The sequence below is a fragment of the Myxocyprinus asiaticus genome, chromosome 15, assembly GCF_019703515.2.
Source record: "Myxocyprinus asiaticus isolate MX2 ecotype Aquarium Trade chromosome 15, UBuf_Myxa_2, whole genome shotgun sequence".
NCBI classification, from domain to species: Eukaryota; Metazoa; Chordata; class Actinopteri; order Cypriniformes; family Catostomidae; genus Myxocyprinus; species Myxocyprinus asiaticus.
The window spans coordinates 19,877,238-19,896,931 of record NC_059358.1 but is presented as its reverse complement, the minus strand read 5'-3'; the positions used below and the strand labels follow the sequence as shown (position 1 = coordinate 19,896,931).

The following is a 19,694-nucleotide window of genomic DNA, read 5'->3' as shown; positions in this document are numbered from 1 at the left end:
ATAACAGCACACTGTAAGCCCGGACAAGTTCATTGAACGTAAAAAATGTATGGAAACTCATTACCCTAAAAAAGTTACGTATTCTGTGGGAAAAATTTTGGGTTGATTCAACTTATCTTGTTTTATTATCTTTACTTTGACTGAAGTTACATTGATATAATTGTGAGGGAGGCACATAGACCTCAACACTTGACAAACACACCTCAGTAATGGTGACAATCAACAAATAAATTAAAGCTACACTATGTAACTTTTGGCCCCCTAGCGGTTAAAAAATAAAACAGCATGTTTCTTGCGAAAGGACATTGTTTTGGTAATGGCGTAAGTAGTGCTTCGGCTCTGCTCCTCTGCGCGGATGAATGTGGTTCGAAGCGTCGGTGTACACAAGGATACAGGACATCTTATCAGAGTGAATGGACAAATAATTAATGAAAGAAAGGAAAAGACAGATATCTGAAAACATGTCATCTGAGCAGGTAAGTGCCATATCTTATGCTGTTGTTTTGACTTATTGGAAACATTGATATTTTGAAATAAATGACAAAAGTTAGGCAACGTTTGTTAACATTAGACACAATGAATTCTAGTCTGATAAGGTCAAACATTGTAACGTTTTTTAACTGCATGATATTCTGGCCAGATAGACCACGGTAGTAAATAATTTATAGATTGTTATTGTTACCAACCAGTGGTCAACATCATTTCAAGACTCACATGTGACTAAAGGATTTATTTATATAAATTATTGCCGTTATTAAGAAAAATACACACGTGCTAGCAAGTGAAAAGTTCTGCACCACAGTATAATTATTGTATTTCACTACACACACACACACAGACTTGTGTGATTACACAACTATACATAAACCATATCAATAAAATATCTTACCTGTTGAGTAAGAAAAAAGTCATCTCTGGGTCGCTTTTAAATACTTTCAGATCTCGGAGTTGTCGCCACCTCTGAAAAGCCAAGCCGATGCTGATTCGGGTTTTGTTACGGACTCTGTCACTTTCTCTTTTTGCTTGTAGACTCTGCTCTGTTCTGGGTTTCTTTGTTTTTTTTTTACAACCGGTGATTCCCCAGAGGTTTGCGCTTTTGAATGATCCATGGTAAATTTTTCTCATTCATTGTGACAACAAACTTTCAGCTTCAGCTACTCCCACACACGCACTATGGTAGCCAAAGCTTATTTTCTCTGTGTACGGATATGATGTGACACGCACGGGCGAATGACGTATGTATGCAATTTCCTGTGAAATCCGTCCCAACAGCTCTAAAATAAATTATTATTATAGGTTTATTTTAAGTGTATTTGGGTAAAGACATGGTTTTGAAGATGGATTTGTGTTGCACTCTCTCAATAATAACAACAACAACAACAACAAAAATTACATAGTGTAGCTTTAAGTAAAAAGATGAGCTCTGAACATCACACAGCTATTAACTAACAGTGATGACAAAAACAACAACAGATGCACAGATAAAGTCTGCAAACTGCAAACAATAAACCTGTAACACGAAAACTAACCATACAAATATATTCATACCGCGATGCATGCTGGTGTCTAGCAAATCAGCAACATTGTTCAATATTAAATAGTTTGTTAGACAAATTTATTAAGCTAGTTGGGACAACATTTAGGTTGATATTGTCTGTCAAACAGGTGTTTAGATTCAAAGTAATTTACATATGTCAGTATCAAAGATTTTGCGATAAATTATGCAGAGTTAACCGATTTTGATTGATTCAACAAATGTTTTTGAGTTGATTTGGCAAGTAAACTTTTTAATTCAACTTATGTGTACAAACTGATTAAATGAGAATGGACTAAAACAGGCTCAGATAAATTGATTGAACTGAAGAAGTCCATTAGAATGAGAGAAATCATTAAAACCATCCACCTAACTCAAACTTATGGAGGTAATTTGTTAGGTTTTATGTTTATTGTACTTAATTTATTTGGATTAAAACAACATTAGGGATAACAGTGCGGAGGGGGAGATAATCAGTGAACAAGGACTTATATTTCGGGTCTGTTTCTCACACAAAGATATTGTATGACTTCTGACGACTCCACTCCCCATTCATTGCAATGTCATGGGGGGGGGGGGAGTACACAAACCATTTTTTTTCTTTTATGTTCAAAAAGTGAAACAGATTTGGAACATCACAAGCATTAGCAAATTATGGCAGAATTTAAATTTTTGTTTGAGCTCTTTCTTTAATAGGTGACTGGAGTGACGGAGTTTTGGCTTGCTGAGGAGATTTAAAGCACTCTGCTGTAATTTACTTCAGACAGAGAGGGCACCTTGGGAATTAAGTGTAACGCACTTCTGAAATGTCTGTTAAAGTAAACAACTCTTGTGCTCATTAACTTTACCCTTGCCCTCAGTTACACAATAACTATATTTCTAGCAGAAGACTCCATTGTTGTCCTTTTGACGCTTCAAGGGTGTGTGACGAACGAATGTGACACATTCAGATCCTGCTGTCTTTCCTTCTAATTCCTTCCTCCATTTGCTCTCAAGTCATTTGGCTCATTATTCTAATTTAACGGAGCACTTTATCATCTTTGTGGGGGAGGCCTGGCTCATTTAAAGGCCTGATTGGAATAAGGAGATGATGGTGCTGAAGGAGCCATTTATACAAGAGAAGGAAGGTGGTCTCTGTTATTTAGAGTACCAGCCTCATGCCCACAAAACCTGCCAATTAGACTAAGTGGACTCCCAGCAAGCGGGATTAGACCTGTACCTTTCCGAGAAAGTGAAAAAAGTACTCTCTTACAAAAAAAAGCACCAAACTTGGTTAAACTGCCTGTCTCTAATTGCCAGTCTGGTTGCAAAATAGCATGTTACATTACATTCGCCCACACACAGACGTGTTTTATGTTGAGGTAAAATGGCTCCATTAGTTAAGCTTCTACGCTTTCTACCTGTTCTGATACAATGTTTTTTTGTTCTGCCAAGCTGCCTGGCTTTTTTAGTTTAGTTCTATTCCAGTTATTCTCACTGCATAAGTGTGTTTATTTTGGCCATATTAAGTGTTTCGCTATCTGCTCTTGAAAGGTGGTACATCTTAAAAATAGCTGCCTTTCGATTTTCTCTTGTGTGTGTGAAATGCGTGGTGAAAATTTGTCTGGATTCCAAAAAAGCGATTCCCACAGTCTCTGTGCCAGAGGCAGGACATACAGCGTGTATCGATCAGGGTGAAAAGTGGGGTTTTGCTGGAGATTAATACTGTGCTTAACAGAGCTCATGAAGTTGTTAACGTAATGTGGAAAAACCGGTTTGATCAGCCATATTGACAGCACAGGGCAAGGCCACTGATTAAATAAGTGAAGTGCATTTCAGAAGCTTGCACTGGTTCCCACTTCAGCTCTAAATCATGTCTGCAGTCTCCTGAAGATTAGGGTAAAAAAACCTCATATTTTCAAAATCAAGTTGGTAACACTTTACAATAAAATGCCATTTGTTAACAACATTAGTTAACACGAACTAAAAATTAACAACAATTTTACAGCATTTATTAAGGTTTGTTAATGTTAATTATGACATTAACTAATACATTTTTAAAATCTAATTTTGTATTTGTTAACATTAGTTAATGCAATATGAACTAACATTTACCTAACAATGAATAATTGTAATTTTATTAGCTAACAGTAACAAAGCTTAATAAATGCTGTAATAATTATATTGCTCATTTAGAGTCAGATAGTTATTGTCACACCACTGTACAAACCTGTCCACTTCTGAGAAATACTTGAGAGGACTGGTATTCTTGTGCAATAAACTTAAAATAGCAGTGTCATCAGAAAATTTGACAATATAATTACTTTCCATGCTGCTAGTACACTCATAAGTATATAGTGTAAATAAAATCAGCAAACTGACACAACCTTGGGGAGCCCCAACATTAATATTCTTAATTTCAGAAAATGAATTATTGACCCTGACATGCTGAGTCCGATTTGTTAAAAATGAATAAAACCATTTAATAAGAAAAGTGTTCACATTCAACTCTCTCAGTTTCTTAATGTGCAAGTGAGGTTGGAGAGTATTAAAAGTAGAACTGAAGTCTACAAAGAGTTACCGTGCATAAGCTTGTGTATCTTCTAGATGCCAATTAACAAGGCGAGTGATACTGTTAATAGCATCATCAGTGCTCCAGCCAGATCTGTAAGCAAACTGAAGTGGGTCAAGGGATAATCTAACATCTTCTTTGAGGACTGATACCATCAATCGTTCAAAACATTGAATTACATTTTATGTCGAGGCCACAGGTCTAAAATCATAACCCTAAACCTTGTTCTCAACTGGACAACGTTTTTTAGGCACAGGGGAAATGATAGTTTTTAAAACAAAAAAGCATAAATGCCATCAGAACCTGTAGATTTCTTAGTACACACATTTCTGAAGAGTGACCGTACCACATGAGGAATAATCTCCAGTCTCTGCTCTTGCGTCACAGGAGATGGTATCTACCACAGTCCTATTCTCAAGGGGGGATTCATGGACTTCAAATCTAAGGTAAAAATCTTTCAGTTTGTTCACCTTTTGCATATCATTATTGGTTATAAGTCTCTTCCTGCACGGATCCATATTTATTACCCTTTTCATGGCATCCCACAGTTTTTTTGGAGTCTCCCAAGTTAAAACTCTGCTCAATAATGTCTCTGTGTTGCTTTCTTGCACTCTTTAGCATTGCATTTAGTTCCTTCTAGACTTGCTTGAGTTCCCTTCTATCATGATTGATAAAAGCCATTTTTGTCCTATTTATACAATCCTTTACTTCCTTCGTAATGTAGGGTTTGTTATTAGGAAACACTCTAAACGTTTTTGTCTCAACAACCGTGTCCACACAAAATTGTATATAATCTGTTATGGTTTCTGTAGTCTGATCAATGTCCATTTCATGAAAAACTTGCCAGTCTGTACAAGCAAAACAACCCCTTAATATTTCAATGCTATCCTATGACCACACTGCCACTGTGGGTCTGTGGCTTACTACTCTTTAAAATAATCTTATATGTAGGGATTAAATGAATTGTGTTATGATCGCAGTTTGACAAAGGGAGTTTAGACTTTGCAGTGTACGCATTTTTTTTATTCCCATAACACTTATCTAAGATCTTGTTTCCTCGAGTATCACACAGGGATTTATTTAATGATTAATGGTTTTACCATTCAAACTGACTAACAAAAATAAGAATGTATATACAGTACATACAGACAAAGTAGTCTACCATTGTGGCCTATCCCTACTGGAGAACATCTGGTTGTCCTTGTAGGACCACATGTGTAGGAGATTGATTGGTTTAATCCAGCAAGTCATCGAGGAAGATAATTTTTAATGGGAAGAGTATTAGTTATGAATCTTTATTTCTAGCTGTATTCGTCATTGTCATTGCATTTGAAGGTATAATGAATGCATATATATTGTATTGGAAGAAATAATAATGATGAAATAATGAAGAAATTGTTATATATCTTTTTTTTTAGTTGGCATGAAAGGTCACCTTGAGAAGAAGAAATGAGACATTCATTTTTGTTCGTGCTTATCAAATGTGGCTGACCTGCATTGGTGAGACATGTTAGTGGGTTTTTAATCAGCATGGATATTTATTTATTACCCTCAGCCTGGAGCTAATTTTTTTCATCTCACTCGCTCTCCTGTTTGAGGTCATTTACATAGAGCCCTCCTCCCAGGCCTGTTGGGACAGGATTACTGTATTAATTGCTTTTTGGTATGATGGAGAACAAAGCAGTCTTTCTCTTCCTCCTCTTCATATTCCAAGTTACTAATGCTAAGAAGTTTGTGGGAAATTAGCCACTTGGGACCAAGCCCTTGACCGAGATATGCTTCAGAAATTGTTCTCGTCATTTTATGGTTTTGAATTTTTAATTTAGTTTTGAATTTTTGTTTTCCATTTGTCCTTTCAATTTAGTTAAGTTTTAGTTTGGTTTTAGTTTTTTTCTGTGTTTTCTAGTTTAAGTTTAGTTTTAGTTTTTCAGTAGCTTATATGTTTTTTTATTTAAGTTTTAGTTTATGCATTTTACTTAACTTATATAATTTGTGTTTTGCAATAATGCAAGAAAGTCGACTCTGCACAATATTGCTCCCATGTTGCTCACATGTTTGGGAGCAAAAGTGTGCCAACTTCTTTGGGTTTTGTTAGATACATTTTTCTAGTTGTGCACCTGTATTCATAGTTTTTTGGAGATTTGTGCTGCTTGTAAATGTTTTTATAACTTATGTTTTACACCATTAAATGTCTAAGGGCTTTTTAGTGTTATCACTGTCTAGTGGCATTTTCATTATTTATGAAGGCGGGTTGTAACAGTTTACTATTTTACTATACACTGGTATCAAAAAAATTAAAATAATTCACGGTCACTTTAAATTTATTTTTGTTAGTTTTGGAGTGATCAGATCATTTTAGTGGATTTTCAGTTTTCCAATTATGTTAGTTTACATATTGGTTCTTGAAAATATTTACATAGGATCTTTTGTTTTACAACAACAAAACTAATCTGTTGTTTACGTTAACAATAATAACACTCATAGATTCATCTGCAATGGCTGAATATGGTACCTCATGGACACAGTGAACACTAGCGGTACAATAGCTTCCATAGTCTCCACACGTACACACAAGTGGATTGATTTTTTTTTGTGTGTGTGTGTGTGTGTGTGTGTGTGTGTGTGATTTGCTTCACAATATGGCAAAAAGAGTGATTGAACATCTCTTTGCAATCATGGGTCGCATGCCACTCCTTTTTGGAGCAACCTGTACATGAATGACCCTGTCGCCACGATGATGAATGACCTTACAATGTGGCCTGACATGGGCAGGTAATGTCAGTAAATCTACCACCACAAAGACCACTGCATGCTCGATAATATCGACTTTTGATGCATGTGTGCGCATGTGAGTTCATTCCTGTTCACATCCATGTTTTGGGATATCTTTTGCTTCATCTCGCTGTTATGGGATAAGTTTATCTTTGTCATTCTGTTTTGGATGTCTTTGCTGGCCGACGCAAAGGTGGATGACTGGGCTGATATGGATCAAGATCCGTGGATGGATGGAGGAATACTAAGCTTAAAGCTGAAGTATGTCATTTCTGCGCCAAGAATGGAATTATAAAAATGAACATTTTAACATTTTTCAATCAGATAGTCCCACCCCAAACTCACCTCATTGGTTGAGTCAGTTTAGCTCTGCCTAGCTGGTTGGGGTGTTTAAACAAACAGAGCAAAGTTTTGATTGTTTTATACTTTTCTGGGACATCAACCAACCAATGGCTTCCTTGTACTTGTCTTTGCATTTTCAGCTGGGGTAGGAAAAAGCATTTAAACAAAACAAAAAAAGACATACTTTAGCTTTTATACATGAACAGGAAGAAATCTCTTTATCTTGAGGGTTTAACCTTATACTAAAGAGTTCCTTACTTATGGATTGCCTACATGTGCCTTTTTGGCAACTTTTAAGAGCAAATGTAAAGTTGAACTCTCATTCGGATCCTCTGTCACTAAGGCTAAATATCTTTGGGTCTCTCTGTTCTCTCATGCGTGGTTAATATCTCCTGTTTGATTCAGATCTGATTCTCAGAAAGTTTTTGCAGCGGCAGGCTGCTTTTTCAGGCATTTTCAACCCACAAATATGAAATGATCTCTTCGCAATTACTGCTGAAACCTGCGTTTAGAGTGAGTGAAGTCTGTGGCCTCTATTACCCACAATCCCAGTGCTTTTATTACCTGTTTAGAGCTATTCTCGCTCACAGGCGTTGTAATGATGGCCTTAGGACAGGCGTTCGAGGCTTGAGATATTTCTTTCTCTCCGTCTCTCTTTCTCTCGCCCGTTCTGTCTCTTAAGTCCAAAGGCGCCTCCTGAAGCTTGATGCTTTTGACAAAAGTGTCTCAAATTGAAAAGCTCAAAAGTGTGGACCACCATCTGTGTTACCATGGAGACTGTAGGTTTTTTTTTTCCTCCCAGAGTGGAGAGCACCAGTTCCATGGCACTCTAATTGCCCTGTCAGACAGTGGCGCAGGAGGATTTAATGTAGAGTTTGGCACTCAATGCCAGAAGTGGAGAACATATCCTCGTTTTGTGAGTTTATTTAGAGTTTGGATAGAAGGAAATATATAGTGAAACTGAGAAGCCAATATTAGTGGTTGACCGATATGGGTTTTTTAATGGCCGATGCCGATATCCAGAAAGCAGTGTGGCCGATAGGCCGATACAATGCCGATATATCACACAGTTTAATATAGTAAATAGAAAACATAAAATTGCAAAAAAAATAAAATAAATAAAAATAAAATAAAAATAATTTTATTTAGCACTATATTTATTCAGTTTCACACAAAACATAAAATAATATTGTACTTTGAATGGTAGGTAGCAGTTTCTTCAGATTTCTGTTTAGTCATAACATTTTAGTAATTTATTTACACATGAAGAAATTGTTAATATATTAGGAAGAAAGAAATAACAGTACACACAATAGTCCAGCAACCATGGATGGCATGTCCAGGTTAGCAATCGCATTTACTCGATTTAAATATCGAATCAAACCAATTGTACATATAGTGCATAGTGAATAAGACATTTACTTATAGCACACGTGAAGTGCTTTTAACTTGGGCTGCATCCGAAAACGTAGGCAGCTGACTTGCTACCTTGCTGCCTAATCAGTTAATGGATTAACTGACATCTGTTTTGAATGAATGGAACTCTTAAGGAAACTGGTCTCAGTTTGAACAGTTTGAAAAGCAACTTATTTTCATCGTACCTCCGTACACAGCCTCCGGAGGCAGCATTTTCCTGGTTTCAGACGCAGACTTGATATTGCACTCACGCGCTCATGCGGATCCAGCGGGAGCAACAATCTCCTGACAGTTTAAACAGCCTGGATCACCTACTTGGATTGTCACTGACGGACCGTCATGATTTGTGAATGAGAGGAACTTTTGATCCTGATCCTGAAGTTTTTTATTTTGGCTGATAGAATATGCGCTTCAGAGGAAGATATTAGATGAGCGCTCGACAGTAAGAAAACGTTGGATTTTTTCGTGAGGTTTGTGAGTGACATATTTTTAAATGAGATACCTACATATTTGCAGATGGTATATAATATAATTTTTATTGATATTTGCCTTTTATCATTAGAAAAGTTACAGGGAACTGCTGAGGAGAGACTGTTAGAATACGTGCTTCAGAGGAAGATTTATGAGCGCTCCACAGGACGCTGGATCTGCTGAAGTTGTGTGAGGTTGGTTTATTACATCTGTTTAAACGAGATATCTGCATATTTGCAGACGGTATATGATATTAGTTTTATTGACATTTACCTTTTCATCATTAGACAAGACAGTTAAAAGTTACAGGGCTACCGCGGCTCGGATACGCAGACCGTTTAAATGACACTGTGTTGCACAGTTACTATTATTGAAGTAACACAATGGCACGTAACAACAAAACTAACCATGACTGGTCATTTACATGTCTCAGACGCTTCACATGCAAGCAGGCGATTTTCGGCGCCCTCAAGAAAAAAATCGGCCAAATGAGAAAATGTATCCACTAGCCAAAATGTTCCTGTGTAAGCTTTAGATAAATAAACTTTTGTTTTTGAAAGTCTCTTCAAAAGTCATTGTAACTTCTTGTACTGAGTTAAGACTTTGCACTCTGACAGTACTTTGTACTGGAAGACCCGGGGGTCTATATTAGTTTTTTCACCTTCTAGGCTAAAAAGATTTGTTTACTGTTTACTTTTTGATGACGTTTATGATCTTGTCAGCATTGTGTGATATATTTTGCTTGTGTTTTTCCTCAAAGAGTTGCATACCATGCAAAATTCAGAATGCAAAAATAATCCTAGATATTTTGGTACCACAAACTGGTTGGTCTGAAATATTTAAAAGCCTTGGCAAAAGGGCTCTGTCATCGTTTCATTGTCATTAAGTAGTCCCCTACAATGTTGCCGCTGTTGTTGTGCCTCAGATCTCTGTTTGAGGAGATGTACAGTGTGGCCCACTGACGTTGAAGAGTTGTTGATGTAAAACCCTTTTCTGTACGGTAATGGGGGAAGAATTGCCTGTGGCGGAGATTGCTCAATGCTCGAGGCTGTGTGAAAGAGCAGCGGCGATCTCGCCTGCCCTAAGGCTACGGCTTTGGGCACTGAGCACATTGTGTTTCATGCAGGGCCACGTGTGCAGGGCCTTGTTCTCCCCACAGCCCTATGTCTGCTGTCAATCCACCCTTGACTCTCATGAGCAACCGGTGGAGAGCAGAGACACGGAACAGGGTAATCAATTGCTTCCATTTAGCGTTGAGCAAGCAATTGTTCACGCGTTTGTCACACAGAAATGGAAGTGAAAGATGAAGAGAAATTAATATTAAGGGTGGAAATCCGCAGGCACCTGGTGATACAGTATTTTATAATGGTATCTGGGTTGCGATATTATAATATTGTGATTCTTAATGTTTACTGTATTGTAGGGATGCACCAATACAATATTTGTGTGTCGAAAGCTGATTATTTAGAACAACATCTGCCGATACCAATAGTTTGGTGGTTCTGATTTTTTTATGCTACCTTGTTTCAAATCACTGATAATTAAAAGGATAGTTCACCTAAAAATGAAAATTCTCTCATCATTTACTCACCCTCAGGCCATCCCAGATGCGTATGATTTCCTCCTGCAAAACACAAAGATTTTTTTGAAGAATATCTCAGCTTTGTAGGTCCATACAATGCAAGTGAATGGTGACCAGAACTTTTAAGTTCCAGAATGCACACAAAGCAGCATAAAAGTAATCCATATGACTCCAGTGGTTAAATCTATGTCTTCAGAAGCAAAATGTAGGTGTGGATGAGAAACAGATCAATATTTATAGTAAGTCCTTTTTAACTGTAAATCTCCAATTCACTTCCACATTCTTCTTTTCTTTGGCAATTCACATTCTTCATGCATATTGCCATCTACTGGTCGGGGCTGGTCAAAGGTGAAGATTTACAGTAAAAAAGGACTTAAATATTGATCTGTTTTCCTTAAAAAGAAATCATTTTTGGGTGAACTACACACAACTTTGAAAGAAATTAAAATAATAACTTTGCCTCTGCATGTGTTCCATGTTTCAGAGTAACTGGTCTCAGTTGTAAACAAAATATTGAAACAAAAACCACATTATTACTCACATGAACATTCTTAACTGGCATTAACTTAATTCTGGAAAAACCCTCTGTTTGGCTAACATTAAATGAGTAAGACTTCTTAAATTTTTTAATGTTCTTAATGAAGCTTGTCCCTTTTTAGCTGAAACAGTTTGAACTTTAGCTTTAGCAAACTCATCATATTCCTTGCTGTGTCAAGCTTTAAGGTGAGTAATCAAATTAGTTGTGTTAGTTTAAATGCTAGTTCAGTGTCGTGAAATTCTAGCAGTGCAAAGCTAACAAATTGCAACTCCGCTTTCATTGTCACCCTGTGTCACTGACACATTTTCCCGCCCTCTTTTGTAAGGAAATGGCCCTGATGTATCTTTTTTTTTTTTTTTTTTTTTAACAATCACCTGATGTCCGATATTGCAGATAATTGCTTTTATCGGCCGATAACAATGTTTGGTCGATACATGCATCTCTGTTGTATTGCAATTAAAAACTGTGACATATTGCAAACTTTTAGTCACTTGTTTTTTATTTATCTTCAATGAACTTCGGTGCTTTGCGCAACAAGTGCTGAACTTCCTTCTTTACTTCATCGTAGAGCATTTGAAGTAGTGTCAAAAGCGACGTGAAGGAATATCATTCCTTGGTTGCAGAGTGTTTACCAGTACATGAAAACCCTTGAGGGGTAGCTGTACGGAGGATATCCGTACAAATTAAGCAAGAGTAAATTCTTAGCTCATTCTTGTCGAATAGAAATATTGGAGTGTTCATTGACTAATTTCATACATTTGCTCAAGTGGTTCTCCAAAAATATTAATGTAAATATGTCTATAAATATAGATTTTTGGCATTTAAAATTTTTTTCCCCTGACTTATAAATCAACGGTTAAGTATGCAACGAAAGGGGCACATTCAGAGGTGAACTTTACATAGTGCTATTTCAATTGTGGTTTAATGACATGGTTTGTGGTCTGTTAAAGGCAGTGCTTTAGGGGTGCTCAGCCGCTGAATTTATGATGCTCTCAGACAGCATTTTGACCTGTGAGCTTTTATTCTCCTCAAACACTCACAAGCACATAGAGGAGCTGGAAATGCCAGAGGAGGCCATGGTTTGAATTGCGTTTGTCCTGTGAGTACAGAAAGAGAGAAGGGAGGGAGTGAGTATGTTCTGTTGACCATCAGCATGCCAAGTTAAACAAGTCAGCATCACTTTCACTCCCCACTGTATTTCTCTTTCTTTATTCTTCTAGTTCTCTCACAAAGATGACAATCAGAACTTGTTAGATTCTTTAGACCTAAATTTAGCATCAGAAGCTCACTCTTGGAGAGGATGAGGATGATATTAAAGGAATACTCCTTTATGGCAGGTTTACAATTTCTGAGGCCCCTAGCAACCGACGAACCCATGGCCCCATTTAGAAAATGTTTGCTTAAAAAAATTGCATAAAATTTATTTTAAATCATAATTTTAAATTCATCCTATCAGCCATCGTTGCCAAGTATATTCAGAACGTTTAATGAAATAAAAATCTAGTTAAAGATAATGAATGCATGTTTTCCAGTTTTCCCACAATACAGTAATAAAAAAGCAATATTTACTTACATATATTTTTACAAAACTCTGTTTTTTTTCTTCTTCTTTAATGAACAGGGTGTGCAAAACCTACTACTTCACTCAATAACATTTTGGAATTCAGTTGTTATTTATTATTATTATAACCCATCAATTTTTTATTAATATCCAGTTTGTCATTATAATATGATGCAGTATTATTATTATTATTTTGAGGATTTGTTGTATACAATAGTAATATACTGTATATCTGTCTTATTTACTTGAATTTCACTTTATATTATAATGCTGCAGTGTATTATTCACCATGTTGCAGAAGGCTGTATTTTTGTAAGCATCATAGACAACATTCGTAAAAGTATTGTAACGATAAACAAGGCACGGTGGCTCAGCACACTAGAGCAGAAGGAAAAAAACATTGACGTTTATACAGTGCTTTGCTTGGTGCAGAACAATCTGGAATAATGTTAAACAATGTAACAGTCACCTCTTTGCAACCTGAACTTGTTCAGAATGTTAAATCTTTGTGACACCTGTGCTAAAAATCATCTAGATGTAGCGCAACAAATGAAACCGAATGCAGGTGTCTTGACATGCATTTTTGTCTTGTTCATTTTAACTTGACACAGTGTCTAAAAATGTGGCAGTCCTGCGTGAGACACTGAAGAAACAGTGAGATGCGGTGCAGCAGTCAAGGACGTTCGTCCAGCACATTTACATTGGAAAACAATGGAAAAACAGGGCAGATGCATGCAAAAACACGTTCAGTGTGAACAGCCCCTCATCCGTTCGCACGTATCTGTGAGTGAGAGCGCGTGGGTGAAACAAGTTTGGAAGGCCTGCTTATTTTTTCATAAGTTACAAACCCGAGACCAATGTCCTACTTGAAAAATTGACCCGAACCCGGCGAACCTCTAATGTGAACCACTCTGACAACGCTGACAACAGTGTATTCGTGCGTGTACCCAAAACAACATGTTACCCCTCCAGTGGTTATTGCGGAGCTTTCCTAATGGGGCGGGGGAGCCCCCGATGTCCGGGGCCCCATGCAATTTCATGGTTTGCGTGGTGGTTAAAACCGCTACTGGGAATACTTCACCCAAAAATTGAAATTCTGTAATCATTTACTCAACCTCATATCTATCAAAACCTGTTGGGCTTTCTTTCTTTCTTTCTTTCGTGGAACACAAAATAAGTTATTTTTTAGCAGAATGTCCAAGCTGTGCAGTTCAAGTGAATAGTGACTACAGTTGTTAAGCAACATTTTTTAGTGAATAACAATTTAAATTTTAGCATGTTCCTCACACAAAGCCATTTTTATTGTTTGTTTTTTTTAAGTCCCTTTGGAGCTTGACATCCCCTGGTCACCATCCACTTTCATTATTATATGGAAGAGAGCAATTTGAACATTCTTCAAAACTTCTGCTTTTGTGTTCCACTAAAAAAAGATAGTAATATGGGTTTGGAACTGCATGAGGTTGAGGAAATAATGAAGGAAAAAAACAAAAAAAAAACATTTGGATGAACTGCCCTTTAAATAAGGTATAAACATCTTAGCTGCATTTCCATCCATGTCTTTCACAGTTTCCATCCAGTCTGCTGTGTTAATGGCTGCTAATGTCATTGTGCTTTAGGCATCAGTAAACTGTGAGCAGTTTGGGCTACTTAAAGATAACAGCACGTGTGTTTCCACAGTCCACAAGGGCCTTAGATCTTGGGAAAAAAAGCAGATTGAAAACACAAGCTTGCGTGTTATTGTGTGTTTTTCTTTTGTCCTTGGAGTTTTGTGAAAAATCACAGAGATGATGGGACATGCTCTGGAGAGCTATTATTGGCCCTAATGTTAGTCTGCAAAGAAATTGCAAATATTATGATGATGCCATTGCTGTTGTCATATTTGTGTGAAATGCGAGCCACTGTGAACTAACTTCACTTGTAGCGCTCATGAAGTGGAAAGGACATCAAGATTTTCACTGAAAAATTACTTGCATTTTTGGTTGTTTTTTTTACCAAAATCTATCAGATGTCTTCAGAAGACTTGGAAAATGGCACACGAGCTGCATGGACTACTTTTTATGGTACCTTTGGGTTCTTTTTTTAGATTTTAAGAGAGGCACTATCCACTGCCATTGTATTGAAAAGATGGGCTGTGATATTTATCCTTTTCAGGATATGTTAACTATTCCTTTCAGGCCAATTCATTTGGAATATCATTACTGTTCTACCTTGCAAGCACTGTAACAATCACTTTTGAAGATGATGAATATTCACATGAAGTACTAAATATTTAAAGTGCGGGGATAAACACTGTTACGTCTAGCGGGACACAGGATTTTCATCTCTCTGTGCTGAATAGGATGGATTTTGCTGCATGTGTAGATAAACTGCTTTTGCTTTCTGTTGGTTAAGCTAGTCTGGGCCTGAACGGGTAGGCTTTCAGTGTTGTTCTAGTTCTGCTTAGCACCAGCCATCTCTTGTGGAACTAAATACAAGTGATCAAAACACAGGCTGACACCACCACCCACACATTACCCCCTCATATTCAGCCCTCATTACAGCCACATAAATAACTAATGAAGGATCAATGCGAAGGGACATCACTGGAATGCTGGATGGAGCCCACTTAAATTTTGAGCTTTGTAATTCTCACTCTTTCACAGTCTCACTGCACCTCTTTTCTCTCTCTTTGGTCTTAATTGAATGTCTCAATGCAAATTGCTCATCATTTATGAATGGATCATGATAGAATTGACAGGAAGCCTCTTTTCATACACATATACTGATCTAGGCCTCTTAAGAGAGTGGCGCAACTGTGTGTGAAGTCTTTCTCAGTAGTTCTTGGATGTAAGCTTGCTGAAATAACATCTTAAAACAGCCTAAGATGATCTTAGCTGGTATAAGCTGGTCTCCCAGCCTAACCAGTTGAAAACTGATTAAACCCCTCCAACCTTTCCCAACCAACTGACCAGCCTGACCAGGTTGGGAGATTAGCTAAGTCCAGCCAATCAGCTTATGATGTTTTTAGCTGTGTGTGTGTGTGTGTGTTTGTTTTTTTTTTTTCAGCTTTCCCAGATGTGTTTTTTACATGTATGGTTTGACAAAGGCCCCGTCGCTAACCACTCGCCCTCCTCACCTTGCCATCTGTCTTATCTAAGCCTCTGAAGTCTCTAATTGACTTTTCAAATGTGTGCAGAGTAATTGGGTTTTAATTACCATTTTATATTCTGTTTTGATATTTAAATCAGTCTTGTCATTGGAGAGAAGAGCAAGTCACTCTCTGTTCTCTTTGACTTTGCTTTACTGCTGTGCCTTATTGCTGTTTACGCTCTTATGCCAGGCACAGAGTTGAGTCACAAAGTATTCACTGACAAGGTCTCATAGACAAAGACCTGCTAATGGCATGCTCACTTATTCACAGTAAATACTAATTATCTCCCATCAACAGCATACTCCGACGAATCCCTCCAACAGCTGGGAAGATGTTTTTGAGGAGGTATTTTATTTTTGTCCTTTTTCATCAAACACTTTTGAAGAATACTGATAAGATGAACGTGTACACAGAAAACAGAGCACACAGACACAGAAAAGTCTGTTAGATGTTTCAACAGATGTCTGAAGGATTTCAAAAGTACATTTTGGAATAAGTAGTCTGATAAGAATAAGGAATCTGTGTTCTCTCTAGAAGGGCAGATGTGAAATTGTAATATGTTGTCTAGAGTTGTCACGATACACAATACATATATTTCAGTATTTGAAACCAATTTAATACCACTTAAAAACTGTTGTGCTAATGAGCACACTCCTTTATTTAAAAAAGCAGTATTAATATAAGTATTAACAAATCAAATTCAAACAGAGGCATGTAGCCTTCAAGTATTTCTGAATTAAGTAAACATTGCTTCAAGCTTTTCAAGTGATTATTCAAGTATACAGACAATAAAATGAAGAACAAAGAAATAAAGAGCAGTGAGAGGTTTTCCATTTTTCTTTTCAAAAATTTTTTGTTGTTGGGCAAACCTATGTGACATTACATACTCATTACTTTTAACATGTTCATTGTCATCAGTTTGTCTGTTTGATGATAATAAAACTTGAACAGAGATTTGACTCTGAAAATAACAGAATTCATTAGTCCCCTCTTCTTCATCATCTTCGAGAAGAGAGTCTTGATTTTCTTTTTTCTTGTTCTGTTACACAAGCATTAACAGATGTGAACTTGCCCGGATGCTTACAGATCTGCTATGTGAAAAATGAAGCCCCTGATCTCTTGAAGATCTCTGAAGATTACAATTCTCATTCCTCAAGGCATATTCTCAGATCAGAGTTCTGGATCAGAGTTCTTCAGATATGTAACACAGTGATCTTTGAGAATGTTTAATCTCAGTGAGCCTTCAGAGGCATCTTGGAACAAGTTGTTTCTTCTGCATACCTGTATTTCTAGAGATGACAGTAAAGGCTAAAGTATACTTCATGTGTCTGTGTAGCGGATCGCTCCACGCACAGCATGCGTGCCATAAATTTTGTCATAATCCAGTTTGCGCGGGCTGACCACATGCCGGACAGATTTTCTTGACTCGCAGATGCAGTAATCGTCTGTGCGCATCTTGGCGTGAGCCAATCCGGAACACACAGAAATTAAGTATACCTGGGCCTTAAGTTTGTAGTATCAATTTCCATGGAGTTTGAAGCTCTGTATTTCTTTCTTACTCCCATTCATTCAAACACCAGTGGTTAACAGTCTGAAAGTAGCAATGCTAAACTACATTTCCAGAATTTTATGTCTTCTTTTTAGCTAATAAATAATAGCTTAAAGCTTTATAAAAATAAGATAATAAGGGGGCCTGGGTAGCTCAGCTAGTATTGACGCTGACTACCACCCCTGGAGTCGCGAGTTCGAAACCAGGGTGTGCTGAGTGACTCCAGCCAAGTCTCCTAAGCAACCAAATTGGCCCGGTTGCTAGGGAGGGTAGAGTCACATGGTGTAAACTCATCATGGCCGCAATTAGTGGTTCTCGCTCTCAGTGGGGCACGTGGTAAGTTGTGCATGGATCGCAGAGAGTAGCATGAGCCTCCACATGCTGGGAGTCTCCGCGGTGTCATGCACAATGAGCCACGTGATAAGAAGTGCGGATTGGCAGTCGCAGAGGCAACTGAGACTTGTCCTCCACCACCCGGATTAAGGTGAGTAACCGCGCCAAAATGAGGACCTACTAAGTAGTGGGAATTGGGCATTCCAAATTGGGAGAAAAGGGGATACATTTTTTTTTTTTTTTTTATAATTAATAAATAGCTTCAGTACATTTAGTAGCTGTAGCTTTATAAATGATCTTAAATTAATAAAAAATATCAAATATTGTTAAATACTGCTGTTTAGATATCTATTTTTTTATTTTATTTCTATAAATAAGCATGTTTTATTTTATTAATTGCATTTATTTTACAGTATGTATCATGTTTGGTTCTGTCCCACTAAATTCCTTTTTTTTTTTTTTTTTTGTGCTAGACACACTGGCAGCCAAAAGTTTGGAATAATGTACAGATTTTGCAGTTTCAGAAGGAAATTGTTACTTTAATTCACCAAAGTGGCATTCAACTGATCACAAAGTAAAGTCATTACTGATGTAAAAAAACAGCACCATCACTATTTGAAAAAAATCATTTTTGATCAGCCCCATTTCCAGCAGCCATCACTAGAACACCCTTACCCTTGAGTAATCATGCTAAATTGCTAATTTTGTAGTAGAAAATCACTTGCCATTATATCAAGCACAGTTGAAAGCTATTTGGTTCAGTTATATATACTGTATGTATAATCAGAAATTAATTAAATTATATAAAATTATATAAAAAATATATTGTCCATTTAATGTAATTAGCTGATCTAGTGTATGTTAGTAACCTTTAGTGTATCTACTAAAAGGGTAGCGTGACTGTTGTTTAACTACCGGTACTTCAAATTATGAGTAGCTTGGCAAGCTAAAGTTTCCCAATAGTTTTCCCAACTCTGGCATTCACTCACACAAACACACTCTGGTATAAGTTTCACTTTTTCAGAACTTCTCTATGGCTTTTTGTGTGGACTGTGAATGTCTTTTCTCAGGGCTGTGTTGTGCACAGCTGCAGGCCTTTGCTTGAGGCAAGTGAGAAATTTCTACCTGGATGTAATTGGTGTGACAGAGGCCTGCAGTCATTCTGTACTTTTACCTATTCACTAGCTGTTAGCTTGCATTAAAGGCCCTGCGTTTTCAGGTGTAACCCAGAACATCTGAAAGGACAATCAGCCAGGTCTTTTACCTGTCTCCCTCCATGTCTGGCAGTTTAGAAGGGTGACTTCAAAACAGAATGCAAATTTCGGTTGGCTTTAAGCGGTTTAAAGGCCATTTGGTCAAAAATCAAATGTTTTGACATGATCTCTTTTTAATTTAAAACCTTTTAAGTACAGCCTGCTTTTAAATGATTAGAGAAAATCCACCGTTTGTGCGAATTTATGTGGATTTGTGCTTGGAATTGGGCCAAAAGGCAGATGGAACATTTGTGTCCGTGGTAACCAGTAAAGGTAGCGTATGTTATGTGTGCGTTCTGTGTTAATGATATTGCATTTATCTGTGTCTCTGCCCTTTTGCAGAGAATGATAACGAGCCGTTTGAAAGGCCAGATTGTTTGTACACCCCCCACTCCCCTGCTTGTATGCCTGCTTCATAGACCAGTGTTTCCTCTTTCTGTATCTCTGCCTGTCTATCTGATTATCTGCAGCTCTGACAACTTTTTTACTTCCACACATCATTTTTGCGTCTACATACCTGTCTGTTATTCTGTCTATTATCTTATCCCTGTCTTCTCTAAATACATGTATATCTGTCAGTTTTGCTTGTCATCTCTTTTGTTCAAGCTCTATGTTGGCCACGTGCACACTGCAAAGTTTTAGGAGTGGCAATAGAATTTAAA

At 37.3% G+C, this 19,694-nt stretch overlaps 1 protein-coding gene across 6 annotated transcripts in view; it reads left to right on the top strand.

The window, feature by feature from the left end:
- LOC127452596 (semaphorin-6D-like) overlaps nt 1–19,694 on the top strand; it is a 206,965-nt gene that overhangs the window by 40,156 nt on the left and 147,115 nt on the right. For 5 of the 6 annotated variants that reach the window (XM_051718187.1, XM_051718182.1, XM_051718185.1 and 2 more), the window contains exon 3: nt 4,473–4,531. The exons of the other annotated variant lie outside the window; for it this stretch is intronic. The gene's annotated coding sequence lies outside the window, so the exon portion shown is untranslated. The remainder of the gene's footprint in view (nt 1–4,472; nt 4,532–19,694) is intronic. 6 annotated transcript variants of the gene reach the window in all.